Below are 25,195 nucleotides of genomic sequence, written 5' to 3' on the forward strand. Positions count from 1 at the left end.
AGCCACAACGGGAACTCCCACCCACAATAAATTTAATATTTGCATGTTGTGCAGTTGTCTGTTTCGTTTTTCAGTCTCAAGTTCCGTCTCTGTTTGGAGGGTATTATTTAACATTCTTGCTGCTCAACTTATGCCCTTTCTTTCTTTCTATTTTTTTTCTATTCACTTTCCCAACTTTATTAAAGAAAAAGAAATGATGATAAATCTCTAGAATATAGTCAATTTTCTGAGATTCTTCCCTCAAAAAAGTGACATTTCCAAATACATGCCAGAGCGTATGTACATGGTTCCCAACTGTGCTAAGTAGGTGAAAGCCCCAAATCCTAAAATGTCCATCTTCCAACTTTCCCCCGTCTGTGGTCTGTCTGGATGGGCACTAATTGGCTGAAGAGCTCCTCTGGCTTCATTAATTGTCTGTAGCTCTCTGAGCTCTTCTTTCCCCTGCTCTCTCAGGTTCTTTTTGTTTGCTTGTTTGTTTGGGCCAAACCCAAGGCATACGGAGGTTCCCAGGCTAGGGGTTGAACTGGAGCTGTAGGCACTGGCCTACACCATAGCAACGCCAGATCCAAGCTGCATCTGCGACCTACACCACAGCTCACAGCAACGCTGGATCCTTAACCCACTGAGCGAGGCCAGGGATTGAACCAGCTTCCTCAGGGTTCCTAGTCAGATTTGTTTCCACTGAGGCCTGACAGGAACTCCTCTGAGCCTTTCTAATATGCAGCAATAGCAGAATTTGAGCAGCTTCGTTAAGAACAGCATCTCCTCTGTCAAAACCAAGAGTATGTTCTTCTACAGCAGAAGGCAAGTTCTCTGTTGTTTGGTTTTAGCAACCACACCCAATGTCAGGCACTCCTGGACCAAAATGCGAGTGGCCTTAAGCATTATCAGGTAATCACCATGACACTGAATCTGAAGAAGGTTAGCCAAAGCCATTACACCAGCTTAAAATCAGGATTTTTTGCATCCAAGTTGATCAATCACTCTGCATTTTTAGCTGCATTGTCGGCCTTTTTTGTATCAACAGGTACCAAGTCCTTGTGCTTTTCAGCATTATCTCCATATTCAAGTCTAACAGCTGAACCAAGAATCCAATAAATATCCAATAAATTGCTTCTTGTTGATCCTGAAACTTTTTTTTTTTTTTGTCTTTTTAGGGCCTCACATGCAGCATATGGAGGTTCCCAGGCTAGAGGTCAAATTGGAGCTATAGCCGCGGGCCTATACCACAGCCACGGCAATGCTGGTCAGTCTGATGCAGGCGTTGCATACCCCTGAGAAAAAAGTTATATTCCTTATGCTTCTTTTAGAAATGAATACTTTAAAAATTGAACAGCTTAGAGTCCCTCCTTGTCCTTCTCCCTGCCTTAATTGCACCCTAAACACAAGCACCCTTAAGCTAAAGATTAGGCACCTTGAGCATAATTGCCTGTGGGTTAAAGATTATTAGCAGGAGATATTTTTCAGGAACTTTCCTAGTTTGTTCTAATCTCTGATCGATATGCCCTTTTCGCAAGTACTCTTACTCTAGGCAATAACCCAGAAGACCACCAGCATGAACATACCAAGATCTCCTGACTCCAGCTTTGATGACTAAGATTCCCCCAGAGAAAGAAGAATGCGTGTTTGTCCCAATCCTGATTCCTATCTGAAAACCTGCTTTTCTCCTTTTAACTATAAAAAAACTTCCTGCAATCCTTCCCAAGGAGGGGGTACACTCTTTAAGGCATTAGCCTGCTGTGACCCTCCTTTGCCTGGCAAAGCAATAAAGACATTTTTTTCTCCTTCACCCCAAACTCTGTCTCTGCATTTCAAATTGGCACTGGCAGACATAGGCCGAATTCCGGCAACAGATCCTGAATCTTGAAGGGACAGTTAACATCTCTGAGACACTTTTCAAAGAACTTGGGCCAGTCACTGCTGTGGATGTTTCTTAAATTACCTGTCTTCAATCTTGTAGTGTCTGATTTTCTGGTCTTCAAGCTAATCAATAAAGTTTCTAAATTCTGTTTCTTTTTTCCAGTTGAAGCCAGCAGGGTTGTGGTAATCGAGGGCTGTCAGCTTGCACTGGAACATGGTCGAGGGCTGCTTGTTCCAGTCCCCCAGGCTTTGGCCAGGAGAGAAGTGGTGAGCAACTTATCCAATTTCTCTCTCTTTTTTTTTTTTCCCACTTTTTGCTTTTTAGGGTCACACCCATAGCAAATGGAAGTTCCCAGGCTAGGGGCTGAATTGGAGCTACAGCTGCTGGCCTACACAGCCACAGCAACAGAGGATCTGAGCCTCATCTATGACCTACACCACAGCTCATGGCAATGCCAGATCCTTAACCCGCTGTGAGGCTCGGGATTGAACTATCATGGATACTAGTTGGGTTCATTTCTGCTGAGTCACAATGGGATCTCCAATCTATCCCATTTCTAACACCATTTCTCTTCCTTACATGATAGATAAGACCAGAAAAGACATGAGGCTCTACTATGGGTTCATCATGCTTTTACTTAAGGAGGCTTTACCAATACCAGTATTACAAATTGTGCCTTGTTAGGTGTCCCATAGACTTTGACACTAAGTTTCGGCTATGCTTTTCCTTTGTAAAACTGGAGAAGGAAGATGGTAAAAGGGAAAGTAGAATCAATTGGCCTATGGGTGCTTTCTCAGCATGTATCAGTTCAGGAAGCAGTACCTATAGAAACTGAAGATTTGGAGATGCTTAGGAGAAGCTTCCTGTATCCTCAGCTGTATATATCCTCCTCTGAAGACGGTTGCTCTGGAGTGAGGTAGCTTCAGATGTTCAGTGGGACTATTAAAATGCTGCCTACTTTATTTACACTGATGTTTCTTTTAAATGGGATGCATGTGAATTACCATTCCCAAGGCAGATAACCTCACAGGAGCGCTTCTCTTTCATAATTCTGGAAAGTGGTTCTATGAGTCATCACCTCCTTTCAGGTATATTTTTGTGCTATGTTCATGGAGAGAAAAAAAATGCACAGCTTTGCCTCAGTGGTTTCCTCATAGACCCACAACCCATCAATTTGTGGTTCCTATTTAAAATGTTTATTTCCTAAAATCCAGTTGTTTCATTCACTTTAACACATGTACATTTTTTCATAATAAAATTAATTATAACAACATTTCAGAGAAGTTCAACTCTTTACATTTTAAACTACTTGTTTAGGGGGAAGGATCAAGATGGTGGAGGAGTAGGGCGTCGCACTCACCTTCTCCCACAAACACATAAAACAAAAACACATCTATATGTAGAACAATTCACACAGAACACCTACTGAACGCTGGCAGAAGAACTTAAACTTTCAAAAAGGGCAAGAAACCCTCCACATAACGGGGTAGAACAAAAGAAAAAAAAAAAGAGAGAAAAGGGATTGGGGATTAGCATTCTGAGAGGGAGCTGTGAAAGAGAAAAGGAACCCACATCCTGGGAGGCCACCTAACTGATGAGGAGATCAGCTGAAACGGAGGGACCTCAAAGTTCCGACAAAGCACAGCAGCTGGACTGAAGAGGGCAAAGCAGAACGTAGCAGGATGACAGCCACAGAGATTATCTGCACCATTAAAATCTAGAAGGGAGTTCCCATCATGGCGCAGTGGAAAGGAATCCGACTAAGAACATGAGGTTGCAGGTTCCATCCCTGGCCTTGCTCAGTGGGTTAAGGATCCGGCGTTGCTATGAGCTGCGGTGTAGGTTGAAGATGCAGTTCGGATTCCGAGTTGCTGTGGTTGTGGCATAGGCTGGCAACTGTAGCTCTGATTCGATCCCTAGCCTGGGAACCTCCATGTGCCGTGGGTGTGGCCCTAAAAAAAAGCAAAAAAAAAAAAATCTGGAACAAGACTAGGATGCCCATTCTCATCACTCTTTTGTTCAACATAGTATTGGAAGTCCTAACCACAGCAATCAGACATACAAAACAAATAAAAGGTATCCAAATGGGAAGAGAAGTGGTAAAAGTGTCACTGTATGAAGATGACATGATACTATATATAGAAAACCCAATGGATTCCATACAAAAACTGCTCAAACTGATTAACAAATTCAGCAACGTAGCAGGATACAAGATTAACATTCAGAAATCAATGGCATTTTATATATTAACAATTAAATATTAGAAAAGGAATATAAAAATACAATACTTTTAAAATCACACCCCAAAAAATTAAATACCTAGGAAGAAATCTAATAAAGGAGGGGAAAGACTTATAGGCTGAGAACTATAAGACACTAATCAAGGAAATTAAAGAGAATTCAAAGAAATGGAAAGATATTCCATGCTCCTGGGTTGCAAGAATTAATATTGTAAAAATGGCCATACTGGGGATTAAGATGGTGGAGTAGAAGGGCTGGAGCTCATCTTCTCTCATAAAGACAACAAAATTAAAACCAACTGCTGAACAACCTGCAACCAGTTAGACTGAAAACTATCAAAAAAGATATCCTGCTCCAGAAGACAAAGAGGAAAAGCCACATCAGGATGGTAGGAAGGGGGACTATGTGATATAAGCAACTCCACACCCACTGGATGGGCAGACCTCAGACTGGAAAGTAACTGAATCACAGAGACTCACCCATGGAAGAGAGAGTTCTGAGCCCCACGTCAGGTCCCCACACGTGCAGATCTGGCATTAGAAGAAGGAGCCCCCAGGGCATATGGCATTGAAGGCCTGTGGGCCTTGTGTGCAGGAGCTCCATGGGACTGGGGGAAATGGAGACCCCATTCTTGAAAGGCACACAAAGGCTTTCATTCGCACTGGGTCCCAGGGCAAAGCAGAGACTCCATAGGAATCTGGGTTGGACCTGACCACAGTTCTTGGAGGATCTCCTGGGGAAAAGGGGGTGACTGTGGCTTGTTGTGGGGGAAAGACATTGAAGGCAAAGATCTTGAGAATATTCATCAGTGTATGTTCCTCTAGAGATAGCCATTTTGGAAAAATCTGGCCCCACCCATCAGCACTGAGAAGCCCCAGGCCAAACAATAATTCAGGTGGGATCACAGACAGCCCCACTCATCAGCAAACAGGCTGCCTAAAGAACCCCCCAGGCAACAGCCTGCCTCTAATCTCACCCAGAGACAAAGCCCCACCCATCAGAGGGAAAGGAATCAGCCCCACCTACCAGTGGGCAGGCACCAGTCTCTCCAATCAGGAAACCTACAGCAAGCCCCCATACCAACCACAAGGGAGGTGGACATCAGTTCAGAAGTAAGCGAGGTTACAACTCTATTGTCTGCAAAAAGGAGACCACACCAAAAACCTATAAAAATGAAAAGGCAGAGAACTGTAACTCAGATAAGGGAGCAAGAAAGATAAGGGAGCAAGGAAAAAACCCCAGAAAAACAGATAAGTGATATGGAGATTATCAGCCTCCATTAAAAAGACTTTAGACTTATGATAGCGAAGATGATTCAAGATCTTGGAAAATAACTAGAAGCAAAGATTGACAAATTACAAGAGATATTGAGCAAAGAAATTCAAGAGTTAAGGATTAAGCAAGCAGAGATGCAAAGTACAATAATGGAAATAAAAAATTTATTAGAAGCAACCAACAGCAGAATACAAGAGGCAGAAGAAAGAGTAAGTGAGGTGGAGGACAGACTAGTGGAATACTACTCAGCCATAAAAGAACAAAATCATGCCATTTGCAGCAACATGGATGGAACTAGAGACTCTCATACTGAAGGATGAGAGAGTGAAGGATGTCAGAAAAACAAATACCATATGATATCACTTATATCTGGAATCTAATATACGGCGCAAATGAACCTTTCCACAGAAAAGAAAAATCATGGACTTGGAGGGGGAGAGAGTGGGAAGGACTGGGAGTCTGGGGTAAATGGATGCAAACTATTGCCTTTGGAATGGATAAGCAATGAGATCCTGCTGTATATCACAGGGAACTATATCCAATAATTTGTGATGGAACATGATTAGGGGATAATGTGAGAAAAAGAATGTACGTATATATGAATGACTGGGTCACTTTGTTGTTCAGTAGAAACTGACAGAACACTGTACATCAACTGTAATGGAAAAAGTAAAAGTCATTAAAGAAAAACTTAAAATACTTATTTAATATCTTATACTTAAATTTCTTTTTTTTTTTGTCTTTTTGTCTTGTTGTTGTTGTTGTTGCTATTTCTTGGGCCGCTCCCGCGGCATATGGAGGTTCCCAGGCTAGGGGTTGAATCGGAGCTGTAGCCACAGGCCTACGCCAGAGCCACAGCAACGCGGGATATGAGCCGCGTCTGCAACCTACACCACAGCTCACGGCAACGCCGGATCCTTAACCCACTGAGCAAGGGCAGGGACCAAACCCGCAACCTCATGGTTCCTAGTCAGATTCGTTAACCACTGCGCCACGACGGGAACTCCCTACTTTCATTTCTTATGTCATTTTTAAGATGAGAAATTATCCATTCCCTTCCAAATTATTGGCCTCATTAATTGATGAAATACCTCAGAATATTTTGCTAATTCTTCTCAATAAGTTACGAAATTTGGTCTCTAAATGATATATTTAGGATGAGACCAAAAAGCTGTCTGTAACAGTGAAAAAGAGCAAGTGCTCTGAGAGACAGAGAGATGTTTCTACAAATACCACTTCTACCACTCTAGCTATGGCAATACATGCAAGTGATGTAAGTTCCATGAATTTGTTTCATCAGCCATAAAGTACTGTTAATCATACATCTATCACTTATTTGTTTTGAGGGTTAATGAGTATTTAACATATAAAGCATCTAGCATAGTACCTGATAGATTGGGAACCATTTATTACATATCTACAGATGATAGCAATTCATTGATGCAGATTCTTGCTGTACTATACTTCATCTCACTGATAAAATGATTAACAAGTTTGGAGTTCCCATTGAGGCTCAGCAGGTTAAGAGCCCGACTACTAACCATGAAGATGTGGGTTCGATCCCTGGCCTTGCTCAGGTTAAGAATCCTTTGTTGCCACAAGCTGTGATGGTGGTTGCAGACGCAGCTCAGATCTGGTGTTGCTGCGGCTATGGTGTAGGCCAGCAGTTGCAGCTCCGATTTGACCCTTAGCCTGGGAACTTCCATATGCTGCGGGTGAGACCATAAGGGGAAAAAAAAAAAGATTAACAAGTTTATTTTGTAACATTCTTACATTTCGTTTTACTCTTTCATTTTAGCAGCAGGAACTTTCTGTTGAATGAAATTGTACAGCACAAGTAAAATCAATCTGCTAATATTTGAATACTTGTGCCAGAATAAAAGTGTATTGTAGCAGGTTTTCAACAGATGACACTCACCTTAATCAGGTAAACTGGATTGTGTTCTATGATAATGGTAGCAGAGCCAGTTCTAGAACCCAATTCTTATTCCTGTTTTTATGTTCCTTGCATTAAACCTTTATATCTTTCAAAACAGAATGAGGAAGGACATATACAGACCTCAGGCTGAGCAGCTGCAGCTGATCCCTGGTGATGCTTTGAGATGGGATACCAGTGGGACCACTGGGCCCTGATCGGGTACATGTTGTGGCTTTCCTGTCCTGACACATGCACCGAGAACACTTTCAGTCTAAGGGAAGGACAAAGGAGAGGGAAGATCTCAAGCCTGGTGAGTGGGTTAGGGATCTGGCATTGCTGCAGCTGTGGCACAGGTCATAGCTGGGGTTTGGATTTGATCCCTGGCCTGGGAACTTCCATATGCCACAGGTACAGCCCCAAAACAAACAAATAAAAAATGGGAGGAAAAGAGTAGAATTTATCACAAGGGAAATGTATTAAAAAATAAAAAATAAAGTTGCAAAAGTCTCCAAGAGAAAAGGCAGATAATTATATTCCTGCTCATGGTTATCATCTACTCTGCTTCATCTTCTGCTCCGCTGCCATGGATATTTTTTTCTCTTTTTTGGCCACACCTGAGGCATGTGGAAGTTCTCAGGCCAGGGATCAAACCTGTGCCACAGCAGCAACCTAAGTTGCTCCAGTGACAATCCAGATTCTTAACCTGGTATGCCCCAAGGGAAGTCTATTGGTATTTCTAATAGAACACAAATCGGACCACTTTCCTGTTTAAGTCTTTGATGATTCTTATTTGCAGGAGAAAGTCAAGATTTTAAGGCCTTTCCTATCCCAGTCTTCTTTTTCAGATTTACCTCCATCCAAGATCTGAAGCACTGCTTTTGAAAATTCTGAATTTCATGGAGGAATAAGTTCTCACAATTTGGGGAAGGGCACCAGGGATATTGAATATGTCTAACCCTCCTGCTCTTTAGGCAACTGATCCATCTTCTGTCCATCCTCATGTTTTTTTTTTTTTTTTTGTCCTTTGTCTTTTTAGGGCCACACCCACAGTGTATGGAGGTTCCCAGGCTAGGGGTCTAATCAGAGATACAGCTGCCTGCCACAGCCACAGCAATGCCAGATCTGAGCCGCATCTGTCACCCCCACAACAGCTCACGGCAATGCCAGATCCTTAACCTACTGAGTGAGGCCAGAGATCGAACCCACAATCTCATGGTTCCTAGTCAGATTGTTTCTGCTGCACCACAATGGGAACTCCAGGGCTGACTCCGTTTTCTCAGCCTTTAAGCTCATTTGGTACATGACTCTATAAGATATGCAGGAGACATTTGATTCAAAATCTGGCCTGAGCATGAAAAGTTGGTCACCAAATTTAGATCTATTATTGCCCCCTTAATAAATCTAGAGATGCTTAATTTTCTCAAAGTTAATCTTTTATTATCTCTATAACCAACAAGAGGGAAATGATAAACATGAATGGTATAGATAAGTCAGTTTGCTGGTTTAGTGTTTATAAGTAAATCAGAATTTTTGTTTTTGTTATTTGTTAATGGCAGCACCTGCAGCAAATGGAAGTTCCCAGGTTAGGGGTCGAATCAGAGCTGCAGCTGCTGGCCTATGTCACAGCCATGGCAACATGGGATCCAAGTGGCATCTGCAACCTAAACCAAAGCTCACTGCAATGACAGATCCTTAACCCATTGAATGAGGCCAGGGACTGAAGTGGCATCCTCATGGGTTGCAGTCAGGTTCTTAACCTGCTGAGCCACAAGGAGAACTCCAGTAAAGCAGAATTTAAAGTTTATTAGTTTAGGAGTTTGAATATATTTGCTGTCCTATGGAGTGTGTGCATTTGCTCATGTAATACTATTTTCTGAGACACTTTCTTCTCTCCTCTCCTGTCAAAACTCTGACATTTCAAGTCCTAGGAGTTCCCATTATGGCTCAGTGATACTGAACCTGACTAGTATCCATGAGGATGTGGGTTTGATCCCTGGCTTCGCTCAGTGGGTTAAGGATTAGGTGTTGCCATGAGTTGTGGTATAGGTCACAGATACAGCTTGGATCTGGAGTGGCTGTGGCTGTGGTGTGGGCCTGCAGCTGTAGCTCCAATTCGATACCTAGCCTGGCAACTTCCGTATGCCGCAGATATAGCCCTAAAAAGACTAAATAAATAAATAAATAAATAAATAAGGCTCCCTGAAACCCACTCAGGAGTTCAGGCTTTTTGAGGCGTCTGGCACCTTACAATAAATGCTGCATTTCCCTTCACCACAACCCGGTGCCAGTAGATTGGCAGATGAGCAGACCCAAGTGTGGTTCAGTAAGAGAATTATAGCACATACCGCCTCGTCTGGTATTAGCTGTTCAGGTCTGTTCTCATCTGTCTGACTAAAAAGGAGCTTCTTGAGGGCAAGGATGACGTCTTTTTATCTCTGTCTCCCTGAGAATTGTCAGTATAGCCCAGAAGGTAACAATGGAGATTACAAAGAGGTTATTTATAGAGGCTGTGGAAGGAAACTGCTCATGTTCCACTGCCTGTTACTTAACAAGGAGTTGTCAGGAAAGTATTTATATGAAGCAATATTGTACATGTGCCAAGGCTGTTCATTGGCTGAATTACTGAAGCATGAAAGCCAGATTTATCTAGACATGAGCTATAGTCTATGCTACAAAATCAGCTATGGAACAATCTTCAGGTCGTCTGTCACAGCTGGGGCAGCCTGGTCTACGGGCATCATTAAGATCTGACTCATCCCCAGGGCAGAGCTCAGGGTCCAGGCATATGACTATGCGAAGAGGAAGGAGGCAGTGAAGAGTCTGCAGAGGTGGGGGTCCCCTTCGCTCTGCTCTCTGCCAACCTATGCATCTGGGAGATCGTGTGTGTGGTCTTTCTCTTGCTCAGAGAGCTGGGATAGTTTGCGGTGCTTGAGTAATTGTGGTTAATTCTGAGGTATTAGTTACCACCTGACATGCCTGTTTGCTCTGTCACTGTCACATAACTTAATCTTTTAAAATCTCCATAGAAAGTTGCGTACCACAAAAGAATTTTTTTTTTTGAAGAAAAAGAGAAAACTAATAGCTGTTATATATTAGTCAGGGTTCTCTAGAGAAATAGAATCAATAGGATATATATGTGTGTGTGTGTGTGTGTATAAAGAGATTTACTGTAAGGAATTAACTCATTTGATTATGGAGGCTGACAAGTCCAAATCTACAATGTGGACTAGGAGGCTGATCACCCAGAAGAGTTTTTTGTTACTGTTTGTTTTTTGCCTTTTTTTACAGCTGCACCTGATGGCATATGGAATTTCCCAGGCTAGGGGTCAAATCAGAGCTACAGCTGCCAGCCTACACCACAGTCACAGCCACGCCAGATCCAAGCCGCGCCTGTGACCTACACCACAGCTCACGGCAACGCCAGATCCCCAACCCACTGAGCAGGGCAAGGGATCAAACTCACATCCTCATGGATACTAGCTGAATCCATTTCCTCTGCTCCACAATGGGAAGTTCCAGATCACCCAGAAGAGTGGATGGTGCAGTTCCAGTATGGAGACAATCTACAGAAGAATTTCCTTCTCCTTGGGAAGGCTTTCAACTGATTGGATGAGCCCCATCCACATTATGGAGGGTAAGCTGCTTACTCAAAATTTGCTGATTTAAATGTTAATCTCATCCCCAAATGCTGTTCCAGTTGACACATAAAGTTGACCAACACATGCTGAATACCCACTGCAAGCCAGACTCATTGACTTTTCACAACCACCCTAAGGAGATGTGTGTCTTATTTCATCAGTGAGAAAACTGAGGCTTAAGTGGCTTAATTCCTTTATTGAAAGATATAACTGATAGGATTTAAAGTGTATTCTAGGCTTAATTTATCTTCTTACAAGCCTGTACTCTTTCCACTATAATAATAAGTATAAACATTGAGAGAGATCTTGTTGGTCCTAAAGCTTTTTTTTTTTTTCCCTCCAGGAAATATGTCTCAGTTTCAATTACTTTTCCTTTTCTTTTTTTTTTTTCTTTTTCACTTTCACAGCCGTACCTGTGGTATATGGAAGTTCCTGGGCTAGGGATTGAATTGGAGCTTCAATTGAGGCCTATGCCACAGCCATGGCAACACCGGATTCGAGACACATCTGTGACCCACGCCACAGCTTGAGGCAAGGCCAGATCCTTAACCCACTGAGCAAGGCCAAGGAAGGCATGTGCATCCTTATAGACACTATGTCAGGTTCTTAACAGGCAGAGCCACAATGGGAACTCCAATTACTTCTGGAGGAGAATTCCTCCTCCCTTTTTTCCCCCCTCTCTATAAGCCTGGTTTTTGGAGGTGGGAGATTTTCAAACATCCACTCTCATCCTCATATACTACAGATAAGTATTTCTGGATTAAGTATTGGGGTTATTGATTTATTAAGCTGATAATTATCCTAAAGCAGATTATAAGATAGAATGCATTGTGGGCAGTCTTTTCCTCTCCTGCCTGGGTAGGATTTCCTGTGCAATTACCCAAGGAAGTCAGTCCAGGGGCTGGAGATGGGGTGGGGTCCTGCAAATCATAGCAACTAAGTATAATCTAGGTATATGTGCCTCCATTTAAAATTCCATTTGGTTATACTTTGGGCTTTAGTTTTGTGTAAAATGTTCTTTTTCCTCTTAGTAACAATGAAGGGCTACCATGTGTGCCAATGGATCAGAGTGTTAGAGCCACAGCTGCATTATGTTGGCAGCTCTAGCTAATGAGAGATTGCCAAGGAGAGAGTTAATCTTGGAAACAGAGTAGAAGCTCATGTCCTAACTGCAGCAAAACCACTTCGAGGATCTACTTTTATGGCCATATTTGGAAGCTCTTCATTTTCTTTCTGAACGATGGCAGCTCTCTTACACTTCTACTATGAGGCACATTTTCCAACCTATCCTGGGAATAAAAATCCTACCTATCTGTTCTCATATCATATTATTGGCCTCAAAAATGGGCAATAATAACTTGTCTCCCCTCTTGAAATTTCTCAGAAGGACCTCTAAGGAATCATAGCACAAATCACAAATGTTTATACTATAGGTTTTTTTAACTTGATTATTTTCAAGTTAATAATGATAAATAAAAACTAAGCTTGCCTATAACTTCAAGTATTTTTCTCTCCCTTATACAATTCTAATGGACTACCACGCATGGGCTTATAGCTACTTTTAATTCATGTCATTAGAACTTGTGGAACCATTAGGTTTGTGAAACAAAGTCAGGCACAGACATGAGAAATTTGCATCATTCATTCCAATGTCTTATGTATCTAAAAATGTTGTCTTACCAGATGGGATGGACATGGAAACCATTCAGAGTAGAATAAAATATTAGACCAGGTGAATCGAATTCAAGTATAAATTAGTAAACTTGGGAGAGGCTATAGGTAAATATAACCCTCTAATTAGGTAATGTGAGTGAGGGAGGCTGGGAGCGAGGGCTGTAAAATTATCCATCCAAATGATATACATTGATGAATCCCTATTGACTTAGAAGCTATAGAAAAAGACTCAAAATGGCAGTCCAGAATGAGGGAAAATTTCCCCCAGGTATTTGCAGCTCTGCATCTCATGTTCTAATTAAATGTTTGGTTGATATACAATCCCAACCAGTGATGATCATAACACCAAATCTATCTCCTTGGTATGTACTGTCCTGCCCATGAATTAGATACAGAGAATTAAATGTAGAGAGAATGAGGTAAATCATACAAATACAATAAATATTTTTGTTTTAAGTTTGAAAATTACATATGCACATGCGGTGTTTTAGTAACTTATTTGGCATTATAGTGAGTAATTTGACATATCAGCTTTGGGATTACAATTTAAAATGTGTTTGAATAATTTCTTAGTATATTTGATATGACTTAAGATTCGCACATTCCAAATATGTAAAAAATTCACAATATTAGATTTATAAATTATAGAGGTACTTGGGAAATCTTGTTTTTATCAAATAATGGCAATACTTTTAAAAAGTAGCATTACTGAACGAATAAAAGCAGTTAAAATGTTTATAACATTAAGGCCTTTATAAATCTTAAAGTAATTATTGAAATTTATGGATTTATAAATAGCATAAGTTACAAATTTAAGTCTAAGAAAGAACTCAGTGTTTGAATTTGCAACTTTCATAAAATAAATACTGATTTTGAAAATAAAAGTGACCCCTGGAACAATCTTTTCACAACAGCTTCCTTCAAGGGCATCAGAAAACTCATATTTACTTTACTGGAGATAGTAATCTCATCTTTTCATAGAACACACTGTCAGGTTGCTTAACATGTTGTTGGAAAGATGAAACTTAAAATTTTCTTCTTCGCACTCCTTTATTTTGAAATCTGACCTTCAGTTTCCTTAAAAATCTCTGTTTCTGGGCTTTCAGTATAAACATGGCAAGTCACATGTTGCCCTTTTCCTTGTGAAAATAATAACAAAAGCAATAGGAGAATACAACAAACCCTGTAAATTCCACTTTCGGCGATATTATGAGATTATACATCTATCTATCTATATAGAGATAGGTAGATAATCTGGATACTCCAAAATATGTGTAAAGCCTTTAAAATAAACTGAGTTTGGCAGAAGCCTCAAGAAAGTGAAATAAAGAAGCAGAATAAATTTCAAAATAGTTCAGTGGTGGCAGAATGTTCTAGCAATAACACCATCCTGATGGTGAGAGGCCCACTCTGAAGAACAGGTACTGCATCCTTCATTTACAGCAATGAATGAAGGAACTGGGAGAAGGAGGACTAGTGGTAGAAGCCTCCATGGAACCAGGTTGATTTGAGAGCAGAGGAGGAGAGAGTGGGAAAAGAAGAAAAAAAAAAAAAGTCACATAGCCACCAAATTTGTGGGAAGCAGTGTGTCTCTGAGGTTTCAGTGGAAGAGTGGACTCAGATTGTCAATATTCAACACAACAAGTTATTAGGTTGGCATAGTCAAGATAACATGGAAAGAAAGTACATAAAGCAAAGATTTGAAATCCAATTATGTTGTTTTTCAAACATAAAAGCAGAAGATGGTTTAACATGAAATAATTTCAGAAATGTTATGCTATCAAACTTTCTTAAGGAAATTTCCAGGGTATGAATTCTAACCATACAAATATGATTAAGAAAACTGGAGTTCCCATCGTGGCTCAGTGGTTAATGAATCCGACTAGGAACCATGAGGTTGCGGGTTCGACCCCTGCCCTTGCTCAGTGGGTTAAGGATCCGGTGTTGCCGTGAGCTGTGGTGTATGTAGGTCGCAGATGCGGCTCAGATCCTGAGTTGCTGTGGCTCTGGCGTAGGCCTGTAGCTACAGTTCCAATTAGACCCCTAGCCTGGGAACCTCCATATGCCACAGGAACAGCCCAAGAAATGGCAAAAAGACAAAAAGACAAAAAAAAAAAGAAAGAAAACTTTTTCAAATGGGCTGGCAAGGAACACTGAATATATTCGACTCTAGAACTGAAACTGAAAGAAATATGAGCACTAAATTAGCTATATATAAGAATGTAAACAGTACGTATTCTAAAAATAATATAACTACCAAAAATTGGGAGGGGAAGAGGGGATAGAAATTCTGAGGTAGAGTAAGCTTAGTGCTTAGCTTATCTATGTTCACTGGGAGTCAATGCATACAATTTAAGACTGACAAATCAAACAATAAAATTATAAGCATTAAAATAGCAGATACGCTAGGAAAGATAAAATTGACTAATATCAGAAGTAGAGATGGGATAGAAGAGAAAAAACTAACAACAGTAAATTTACTACTCCTCCTTTACGTAATGAATTAAGCAGAAAAAAGGAACAATATGTCCTTAAAACTGAAGAAATGTGATAAGGAGGTGGACAACTTCATTAGTTATGAGGCAAATGCAAATTTAAATCATGCAATGCTACTGCAGACACACAAGAATGGTTAAATTGAAAAAAGGAGGTAAAACCAAGTATTGGTTAGGATGTGGAACAATTGGAACTCTCATCTCTGCTGATGGAAACGTAAATGAGTAAAGCCACTGTTAACACTGGCAGAATATACAAAACTGCACATAAACATATCTGTGATTTCAGCAGCTGCACTCCTAAATATATATACTCAAGAGAAACTTTCACCAAATGAAATGTACACGAATGTTTATAGCAGAACTATTCGAGCCCAAATCTGGAAGCTACTCAAGTATTCATGCCCCAGAGAATGGATGGTTGATACATTCATAAAATTCTAAACTCTACAGCAACTGGATCGAACAAACTATGAATAGATACAATGATAAATCTTACAGGTATATTGTTGGGAGAGGAGGTCAGACATTAAAAAGTACCTAATGTACTGCAATTTATATGAAATAAAAAATAGGCAAAACTAATTTATGGCCTTAAAAGGACAATCTTCACAGAGGTGTGACTGTAAAAGGACAAGAAAGGGTTTGCTGAGATGTTGCTCATGTTTGTGAGTCGATCTGGGTGATGGATGTGTTTTCACTTTGTGACAATTCATCAAACTTAGGACTTTGTACTTTTGTGTATATATGTTAAATTTTATTAACAACAATAATAGCAATAACAAAAGGAATTTGATGCAGGAAATTGATAACAAATGTGATAGAAGAGTTGAGAAACAAAGGCTGGTGAGACAACTCAGAGACTAGCAAGAGCATGAAGCAACCATGCATTCCATGGCTGGAGGAAAAAAGGCAAAATAATTTGAATCCAGTTACAAACTCTTTTGAACTCTTTTTGACTAGTTGTATGGTCAGGCCACTCAAGATGGCTGTTCTCTTGCTCTCTGTACATCCCCTGCTCTACCAGTGCCTGTTTCCCTCACATCCTATGCACAGGGCTGACCTTCCTATGTACTTGCCCCAAGCCTCAGCTAGTGATAGCTTATCAAAGGCGCAGGGAGGGTGATTGCCTCTACTGGTTTCCCTGGTAACTAATAAGCCAATCGGACGTAATTCCCCCCCATAACTGGCAATCTCCTCTCTCCCCCTTCCTTCCCCACCCCTCTTGGCAAAGACTGCCACAATGTCCTGCCCACTGTCCACCACACATGGTGGCGTCTCACTCTGGGACCTTGCTTCAGATGTGTAGGGTCCCCTATCCATTAAACCATGACATTTCTGTTGCTGACTCCAGGCTCTTTCTTCTGTTTTGAAGCTGGGCAAGCACAGGGCATTGTAGGCCTGTGGGGTACAGCCCAACACTAGTACTCCACTTTGGTCTTGGAGTGCCAAGCATCACTATATCTCTGAGCACAGTTTTAACAAGAATCCTGTTAAGTCAGTTTAGAGAGACTCCCCAACCCTTCATAGCTGATCAAATTCCTCATTCTTGATATGACAACTCTGTTGTGCCTTTAGCAAATAGCCTATTAAATCAGTTGAGCAAGAATTCCCCCTACCCTTGATGTCTAATCATGTTTCTCTTAGTAATTTTCCATTCACTGACCCGTTCACTCTGCTTTTTGGCTATAAATCCCCAGCTGTCTTTGCTGTCTTCAGAGTTGAGCTCAGTTCTCTTATCAAGGTCTCTCTCTCTCTCCTATTGCAGTAGTTTGAATAAAACCTGTCATGCCTTTTTGTTTAAATAAGCATCTGGTGCATAATTTTCTAATTTTTCTATGGACTAGGGTCAGGCTGCAGAGGCTGAAACCATAGTAACTAGGTTTGGAAAACCAGAGGAAATGAAGCCACTGCTGTAGCAAAAAGAGAGGTGGGAGTTGCAAAAACCCAGCCTCTGTCCATTGGTGCCAAATAAAAACAAGAGACAATTTTTGGTGAAGGAGAAAAAAAAAATAGCTTTATCATTTTGTCAGGCAAAGGAGGCCACATCAGGCTAATGCCCTAAAGTCTGTGCTCTCCCTTAATAGTTGGGGAGAAGAAAATTGGGCCACAGATAAGGATCAGGGTAGATGCAAGCTCTCATCCTGGTGGCCTTCCTCTCGTTTTCAGTTGTTGGGAGTCTTAGTTCTGCAGAAAAACTCAAAAATATTGCTCTATATATCCTTTCAAGTGGAACCAGGACCCTGCCCACCCACCCCCAGCCCCCCCAGGCCGCACTATTGTTTCTTGACTGCTTCTCCCTTGTCTTTGCATCCCCTCCCTTCCCTGACTAACAATTGTTTGAACCTGCCATTTGGAACTCAGGGAAGATCATGGAGGCTGAAGCTTATTCCCTCCAAATAAGAAATGGGGGACACAGAACGACTGTGTGCTCAGGAGCCCCACAGGGCCCTGGCTCAGTTTCAGGAGAGGGGAAAAAGTATTTTTCTTCTAACTGTGGAAAGTAACATAATGTCTTTTCTATCAAAGGAAATCTTGGTTACTCCATTTTGCTCAGGCTCCGGCTTCTGCTCAATCAGCCCTGCAGCCCCCTTCCTCCTTACCTCTTTTTCCAGTAACAATTTGTTTCAAATTAGCCAACCAGGAAGAATGTGCACCCTGACCTGACCAATGCGAAGGGGACAGGTAAATCACCTGCATTAGGGATAAATGGGGGAGGGTCCTTTGTTTGGCGTGCACACTTTTTGGAGTGTCCGTGCCCTTCTACGGAAGTAAAGGGCCTTGTCGAGATTTCTCCTTGTCCACATGTCCCACTTTCCGACACTGACAACCTGAGCCAGAGTTATTGTAATTTCCAACAGACTTGGGGGTTTTCCGGGATTTGGGGCCCACTGGACTGCAGACTCTCGAGGAGGGGAGACGCATCCCACAGCCCTGTTGCAGTGGCCCTGAATTGAGAAGTCTGCCTCTGTGAATTTCAAACCTGTGGAGGGTTCTCTACAACGCGGGAAAACGCAGGATGACCAGGCAACTTCCATCAATGGACCAAGGTAGGAAAATCCTTGGTGGTCGGGGAAGGGGGTCCGTAAGTCTCAAAGGTCTCGGGTGAGGCCAGCGATTTCGGGTGAAATCATAAAATCAAAGCACGACCCTCAAAGGCCTGGGGTGAGGCCGGTGGTCTTGGGTGAAATCGGAGGATCAAAACAACGACCATGGGAAATGGGAAGTAAGTCTTCCCGACTTGTACTTCCACTTGGAGGATCAAATGGGGGGGGGGGGGGGGACCAAATTCCTTCAGACAGCACTCTGGGATTAATGTTAAAATATTGGGGCAACAATCCATGGATGAAGGACAAAAAGAAGGGAAAAATGATTAAGTATTGCTGCTTTATCTGGACAGGGACACCTGCCCTTGCCCCATCCATCTTCTGGCCAAAGTTCAGATCAGACGAGGATTGGGTCTGTCAGCTGCTTATTCAATTGTCCAGAACAAGACACCAGGGTCTCAGGAAGAAACTGATTATGCTCTCTGTTGGCGGCAGGGACCGGTGGTCTTATTTCCCCTCAGAGCATGGGATAAGAAGGAAAAAGGGGAGGAAACCCAAGAACAGTTGGGGACTTCCTCCCCTCCACGGGACCCCCTTGGCTTTCTGTTGCCACCTTACAATCCCCAAAATGGTGCTAGCTCCCCTCCGGCCGCAATTGCCACTGCCAGGGGAGCACAAGAGGGGGAGGGGCGTGGAGCCCATTGCGCAGGCTCAGGCGTGCTGCCCCCCACTAGCTGAGTCAGAGCAGGAAGGGGAGGAGCCTAGAGCCCACCAGGCGGGCACATGTTCACTGCCACCGTTCGGGGAGTCAGAACAGGAGCGGGGGGCACCGCAGGCATAGACATACTGCCGCAGCCCGCGGGATCAAAGCCCAGCGCCTCAACAAAATCAAAGGATATGGCAGGGCCTTATTCCAGACTTAGGAGAGAGTTAAAACAATGTCAGGAGGATATTCAAAATTTTCCTTTTCCCACTGCTACCCCTGGGGATAGACAAGAAGGGCCACAAATGCTCTTCCCACTACAGGAGGTTCCCTTAGGTGGGGGAGGAATAGGATATGTAAATGCCCCTTTAACCAGCACTGAGGTCCGAAATTTTAGGAGAGAATTGCGACCATTGCTGGAAGACCCATATGGGGTAGCAGATCAACTAGATCAATTCCTTGGACCACAGGTCTATACATGGTCTGAATATGTCTATTTTGAGCATTCTGTTCTCTGGAGAAGAAAGGGGGATGATTCGAAGGGCAGCCATGGCCTCGTGGAAGCGAACCCATCCTCCTCAACTGGGAGAAGCTAGGGCAGAAACAAAATTTCCCAACGAGGACCCCGGATGGGACAATAACAGTGTGGTCCACCAAGGACATGGATTTGAGAAATCTAATAATTCAGGGAATGAGGGATGCCGTACCTCCAACTCAAAATATATCTAAGGCATTTGAGATGCGGCAAGGTAAAGAGGAGAGACCAACTGAATTTTTGGAAAGACTCAGAATTCAGATGAGACGATATGGTGGAATAGATTCCACCGACCCTCTGGGACAGGGCATGCTCAAACTTCAATTTGTAACTAATAGTTGGCCAGATATTTCTAAGAAGTTACAAAAAATAGAGAATTGGAAAGATAAACCATTAGAGGACCTATTAAAAGAGGCACAAAAAGTTTACATGAGAAGGGATGAGGGAAAGCAAAAGCAAAGGACCAAGATCATGTTTGCATATCAACAAAAATAAGACAGATTAAATCAAAGGGGTCCTAAAGACAAAAGTAAGAGAGGGTCACAATATCAGCCTCATCGCTACCCAGAAACAGAACATAAGGGAAAGGGGAATAGATGGCAAGGTGAAAACAAGTGCTTTAGGTGTGGCAAATAGGGACATTTCAAAAGGGAGTGCCCTGAGTGGAAAAAGGAGGAGAAAACAATCCCTGTCATGTTATTTGAGGAAAATGAGGACTAGAGGTGTCAGGGGCTCCCAACTTAAAAATCCACAGATGCCCTACCCAGAGCCCTTGATAAATTTAGAGGTAGGGCCATACCATGAAACTATGTTTTTTTCTTATTGATTCAGAGGCATCTCGCTCCTCGCTTTGTTACTTGCCCAAAGGGCTTTCTTCTTCATGTGAACAAATATTAGTATCTGGAGTAAAATGGGAGGGATTCTCTGCAAAAACTTTAGAAGAAACCAAAGTAAATTTCCAAAACAAATGTGCCAGAATATGCTTCCTTTTTGTTCCAGAGGCTGGCACAAACCTGTGCGGAAGAGACCTAATGACTGAATTGAGATTGGGCTTACAGTTTACCAAAAAAATTTTACAAGTAAAATTAAATCTTTTAATCCCAACAGTGGAGGGACAAATTCAACCACAAGTGTTGAGGGAAATCGTAGGGGACTTAACGTGACTCCAATTACAACACAGTTAAAAATCCCTGGAGAAGTAGTCCGGAGAAAACAATACCCTATCCCTCTACAAGGAAGGATGGGACTTAAACCAATTATAGAGGGACTTCTTCAAGAGGGTCTCTTAGAACCCTGCATGTCTTCCTATAATACCCCTATTCTCCCTGTGTGTAAGGGTCCTATCGCTTGGTCCAGGATTTGTGGGCAATTAACCAGATTGTTGAGGCTAAACATCCGGTAGTCCCAAATCCCTATACCGTCCTGAGTAAAATTCCATTTGACCACCAATGGTTCAGCGTAATTGACTTAAAAGATGCCTTTTGGGCATGCCCCCTGGACTCAGACAGTAAAGACCTATTCGCCTTTGAATGGGAGGACCCAGTAACTGGAAGAAGACAACAATATAGATGGACAGTCCTCCTCCAGGGGTTTGCAGACTCCCCACATCTTTTCAGGAAAATTTTAGAACAGGTGTTGGGAAACTTTACACCCCTCACAGGACCTGTCTACTCCAATATGTAGGTGACTTGTTACTATTAAACATGGATCAAAAGAAACTTACAAAAAAAAAAATTAAAAAAAAAAAGAAAAAAGAAAAAAAAAAAAAGGAGTTCCCATAGTGGCGTAGTGGTTAACGAATCCGACTAGGAACCATGAGGTTGCGGGTTCGGTCCCTGGCCTTGCTCAGTGGGTTAACGATCCGGCGTTGCTGTGAGCTGTGGTGTAGGTTGCAGACGCGGCTCGGATCCTGCGTTGCTGTGGCTCTGGCGGAGGCCGGTGGCTACATCTCCGATTAGACCCCTAGCCTGGGAACCTCCATATGCCGCGGGAGCGGCCCAAAGAAATAGCAAAAAGACAAGAAAAAAAAAAAAAGAAACTTACAGCAGCTACAGTTTCCCTTCTCAATTTCCTTGGGGAACAAGGCCTTAGGGTCTCTAAGAAAAAGTTACAGTTTATTGAAAAGGAGGTAAAATACTTAGGACATCTAATAAGTGGGGGTAAGAGAAAACCCAGCCCAGAAAGAATAGAGGGGATCATAGGCCTGCCTCTGCCCACTACCAAACATGAACTTAGAAAATTCCTAGGCCTGATTGGATATTGTTGCCTTTGGATCAACTCTTATGCATTAAAAACTAAAAATCTATATTCTAAGCTTGTGGAGGAAGGCCCTTACCCCCTACTATGGAGCCAAGAGGAAATACAACAATTCAGGGATCTGAGGCATTTGCTGACAGGTGCCCCTGTCTGGCTCTACCCTCCTTTGAAAAACCTTTTCATTTATTTGTAAGTGTGGACAGGGGACCAGCTCTAGGGGTCCTCACAAAGGAACATGGGGGAAGTCGCCAGCCAGTGGCCTTTCTTTCCCACCTCCTGGACCCTGTTGCCAGAGGATGGCCTGAGTGCCTACAGTTGGTAGCTGCCACTGCCCTCTTAACTGAAGAGAACAGGAAACTCACCTTTGGAGAAAGGTTAACCGTGAGTACCTCACACCAGGTATGAGCCATCCTAAACCAAAGGGTAGGGAGATGGCTCACTGACTCCCGAATTTTAAAATATGAGGCAGTCTCATTGGAAAGGGATGACTTAACTTTAACCATTGATGAGGCTTTAAACTCTGCTTCTTTCCTCACTCAAACGGAGCCCTCAACTCCCACTGAACATCATTGTTTAAATTTAATAGACTATCAGACCAAAACTCGACCTGATCTATGGGAAACTCCCTTCCGTTCAGGGAGACATTTATTCATTGATGGATCTTCTCGGGTCATCCAAGGAAAAAGACACAATGGTTACTCAGTCATTGATGGAGAGACTCAACAGATAACTGAGTCAGGAAGACTCCCAAATGCATGGTCGGCGCAAACTTGTGAACTCTTTGCCCTTAACCAAGCCTTAAGATATTTAAAAGGAAAGAAGGGCACAATCTATACTGACTCTAAATATGCCTTTGGAGTGGTCCATACCTTTGGAAAAACTTGGATGGAAAGGGAACTTATTAACAGTAAAGGACAGGGACTAATACATGAGGAATTAAACAAGTACTTAATAATCTCCAACTCCCAGAAGAGATAGCAGTGGTATATGTGCAGGTCACCAGAAGGGGGTCTCATTTGAAGCCTGAGGAAACTCCTTAGCAGATGAGGAAGTCAAGAGGGTGGCATTAGAATCAGAGTTTCCTATCTTCCATCTTATTCCCTCCCTTCCCAAAATAACTATCTCTCCCTCCTTTTCAGAAAAAGAGACGGAACAGCTAAAACAGCTGGGGGCCAACCTGACGCTCAGTGAAGATGGTTCCTCCAGATGGGAGGGAAATGCTATCCAAACCTACTATGAGAGAAATTCTGACACACCTACACCAAGGGAGCCAGTGGGGGCCTCAGGCCATATGTGACACAGTCTTAAAGGTCTATGGGTGTGCTGGTATTTACACAATGGCCAGACAGACAGAAGGGATTACCAGCCCAGGCTCCACCACTTGATTTCCTGGTCCATTCACCAGCCTGGAGACTACGTGCTAATCAAGTCATGGAAAGAAGACAAACTCCAGCCAACCTGGGAGGGACCTTTCCTCGTGTTGCTGATTGCTGATTACCAAAACTGCAGTTGGAATGGCTGAGCTAGGATGGACTCACCACAAGCCGGGTGAAAAAAGGGGAGGGGGCCATAAGAGACAAAGAACAATGGGTGGCTTCTCCAGGGACCACCAAGACCCAGTTGGTCTTAAAAAGGGCTCAAAGTTATTCATGACATGGGTGACTATTTGGGGATCATTAGTATTTGGTAATCCGGGTGAATCATGGGACCCTCTAACTCCAAAATATTATCAGGGCCTAGGATTATGGGCAGGTTATCCACCCAAATTAGTTATTAACTTAAACCAGACTCCTAACCCAATAGTCATAAAATGTGATGCTTGCCAGGTCCTAGATTGTAGAACTCTAGAAAGGCAAACACAACTTTCATCTGTAGATAAATATCTTTGTTCAGAACTCAGCCCACCAAAACTGAATCAAGTAGAAACAGACCAACTGAACAGACCGATCACTAGAAATGAAATTGAAGAGGTCATAAAATCACTCCCTACAAATAAAAGTCCAGGACCAGATGGCTTCACAGGTGAATTTTATCAAACATATAAAGAGGAATTGGTGCCCATCCTCCTTAAACTCTTTCAAAAGGTTGAAGAAGGAATACTCCCAAAGACATTCTATGATGCCACCATCACCCTCATTCTAAAACTACACAGAGATACCACCAAAAAAGAAAACTATCGCCCAATATCATTGATGATATTATAGATGCAAAAATTCTCAACAAAATCTTAGCCAACCGAATCCAACAACATATCAAAAAAATTATACACCATGACCAGGTTGGGTTCATCCCAGGTTCACAAGGATGGTTCAACATACGCAAATCAATCAGCATCATACACCACATTAACAAAAAAAAAGTCAAAAATCATATGATCATCTCAATAGACGCAGAAAAAGCATTTGACAAAGTCCAACATCCATTCATGATCAAGACCCTCGCCAAAGTGGGTATAGAGGGAACATTCCTGAATATAATCAAAGCCATTTATGACAAACCCACAGCAAATATAATCCTCAATGGGGAAAAACTGAAAGCCTTCTCACTCCAATCTGGAACAAGACAGGGATGCCCACTCTCACCACTGCTCTTCAACATAGTTTTGGAAGTCCTAGCCACAGCAATTAGACAAACAAAAGAAATAAAAGGCATCCATATAGGAAGAGAAGAGATAAAACTGTCCCTGTATGCAGATGACATGATACTATACATAGAAAACCTGAAGGACTCAACCCCAAAACTACTTGAACTGATTAATAAATTCAGCAAAGTAGCAGGATATAGGATTAACATTCAGAAGTCAGTTGCATTTCTGTATATCAGCAATGAAATATTACAAAAGGAATACAAAGATATAATACCTTTTAAAATTGCACTTCACAAAATCAAATACCTCGGAATACACCTGACCAAGGAGGTAAAGGACCTATATGCTGAGAACTATAAAACTTTAATCAAAGAAATCAAAGAAGATGTAAAGAAATGGAAGGATATTCCATGTTCCTGGATTGGGAAAATCAATATTGTAAAAATGGCCATACTACCCAAAGCAATCTACAGATTCAATGCAATCCCTATCAAATTACCCAGGACATTTTTCACAGAACTAGAACAAACAATCCAAACATTTATATGGAACCACAAAAGACCCAGAATCGCCAAAGCAATCCTGAGAAACTAAAACCAAGCAGGAGGCATAACTCTCCCAGACTTCAAGAAATACTACAAAGCCACAGTCATCAAAACAGTGTGGTACTGGTATCAAAACAGACAGATAGACCAATGGAACAGAATAGAGAATCTGGAAATAAACCCTGACACCTATGGTCAATTAATCTTTGACAAGGGAGGCAAGAACATAAAATGGGAAAAAGACAGTCTATTCAGCAAGCATTGCTGGGAAACCTGGACAGCTGCATGCAAAGCAATGAAACTAGAACACACCCTCACACCATGCACAAAAGTAAACTCCAAATGGCTGAAAGACTTAAATATACGACAGGACACCATCAAACTCCTAGAAGAAAACATAGGCAAAACACTCTCTGACAT

The 25,195-nt window shown here is 42.2% G+C and overlaps 1 pseudogene; it reads right to left on the reverse strand.

Annotated features, from left to right (window-relative positions):
- Positions 1-323: 323 nt before the first annotated feature.
- Positions 324-2,076, reverse strand: LOC125117786 (RNA transcription, translation and transport factor protein-like; annotated as a pseudogene).
- Between the last annotated feature and the right edge of the window lie 23,119 nt (positions 2,077-25,195).

This window comes from Phacochoerus africanus, chromosome 16 (genome assembly GCF_016906955.1).
Source record: "Phacochoerus africanus isolate WHEZ1 chromosome 16, ROS_Pafr_v1, whole genome shotgun sequence".
Lineage (NCBI taxonomy): Eukaryota > Metazoa > Chordata > Mammalia > Artiodactyla > Suidae > Phacochoerus > Phacochoerus africanus.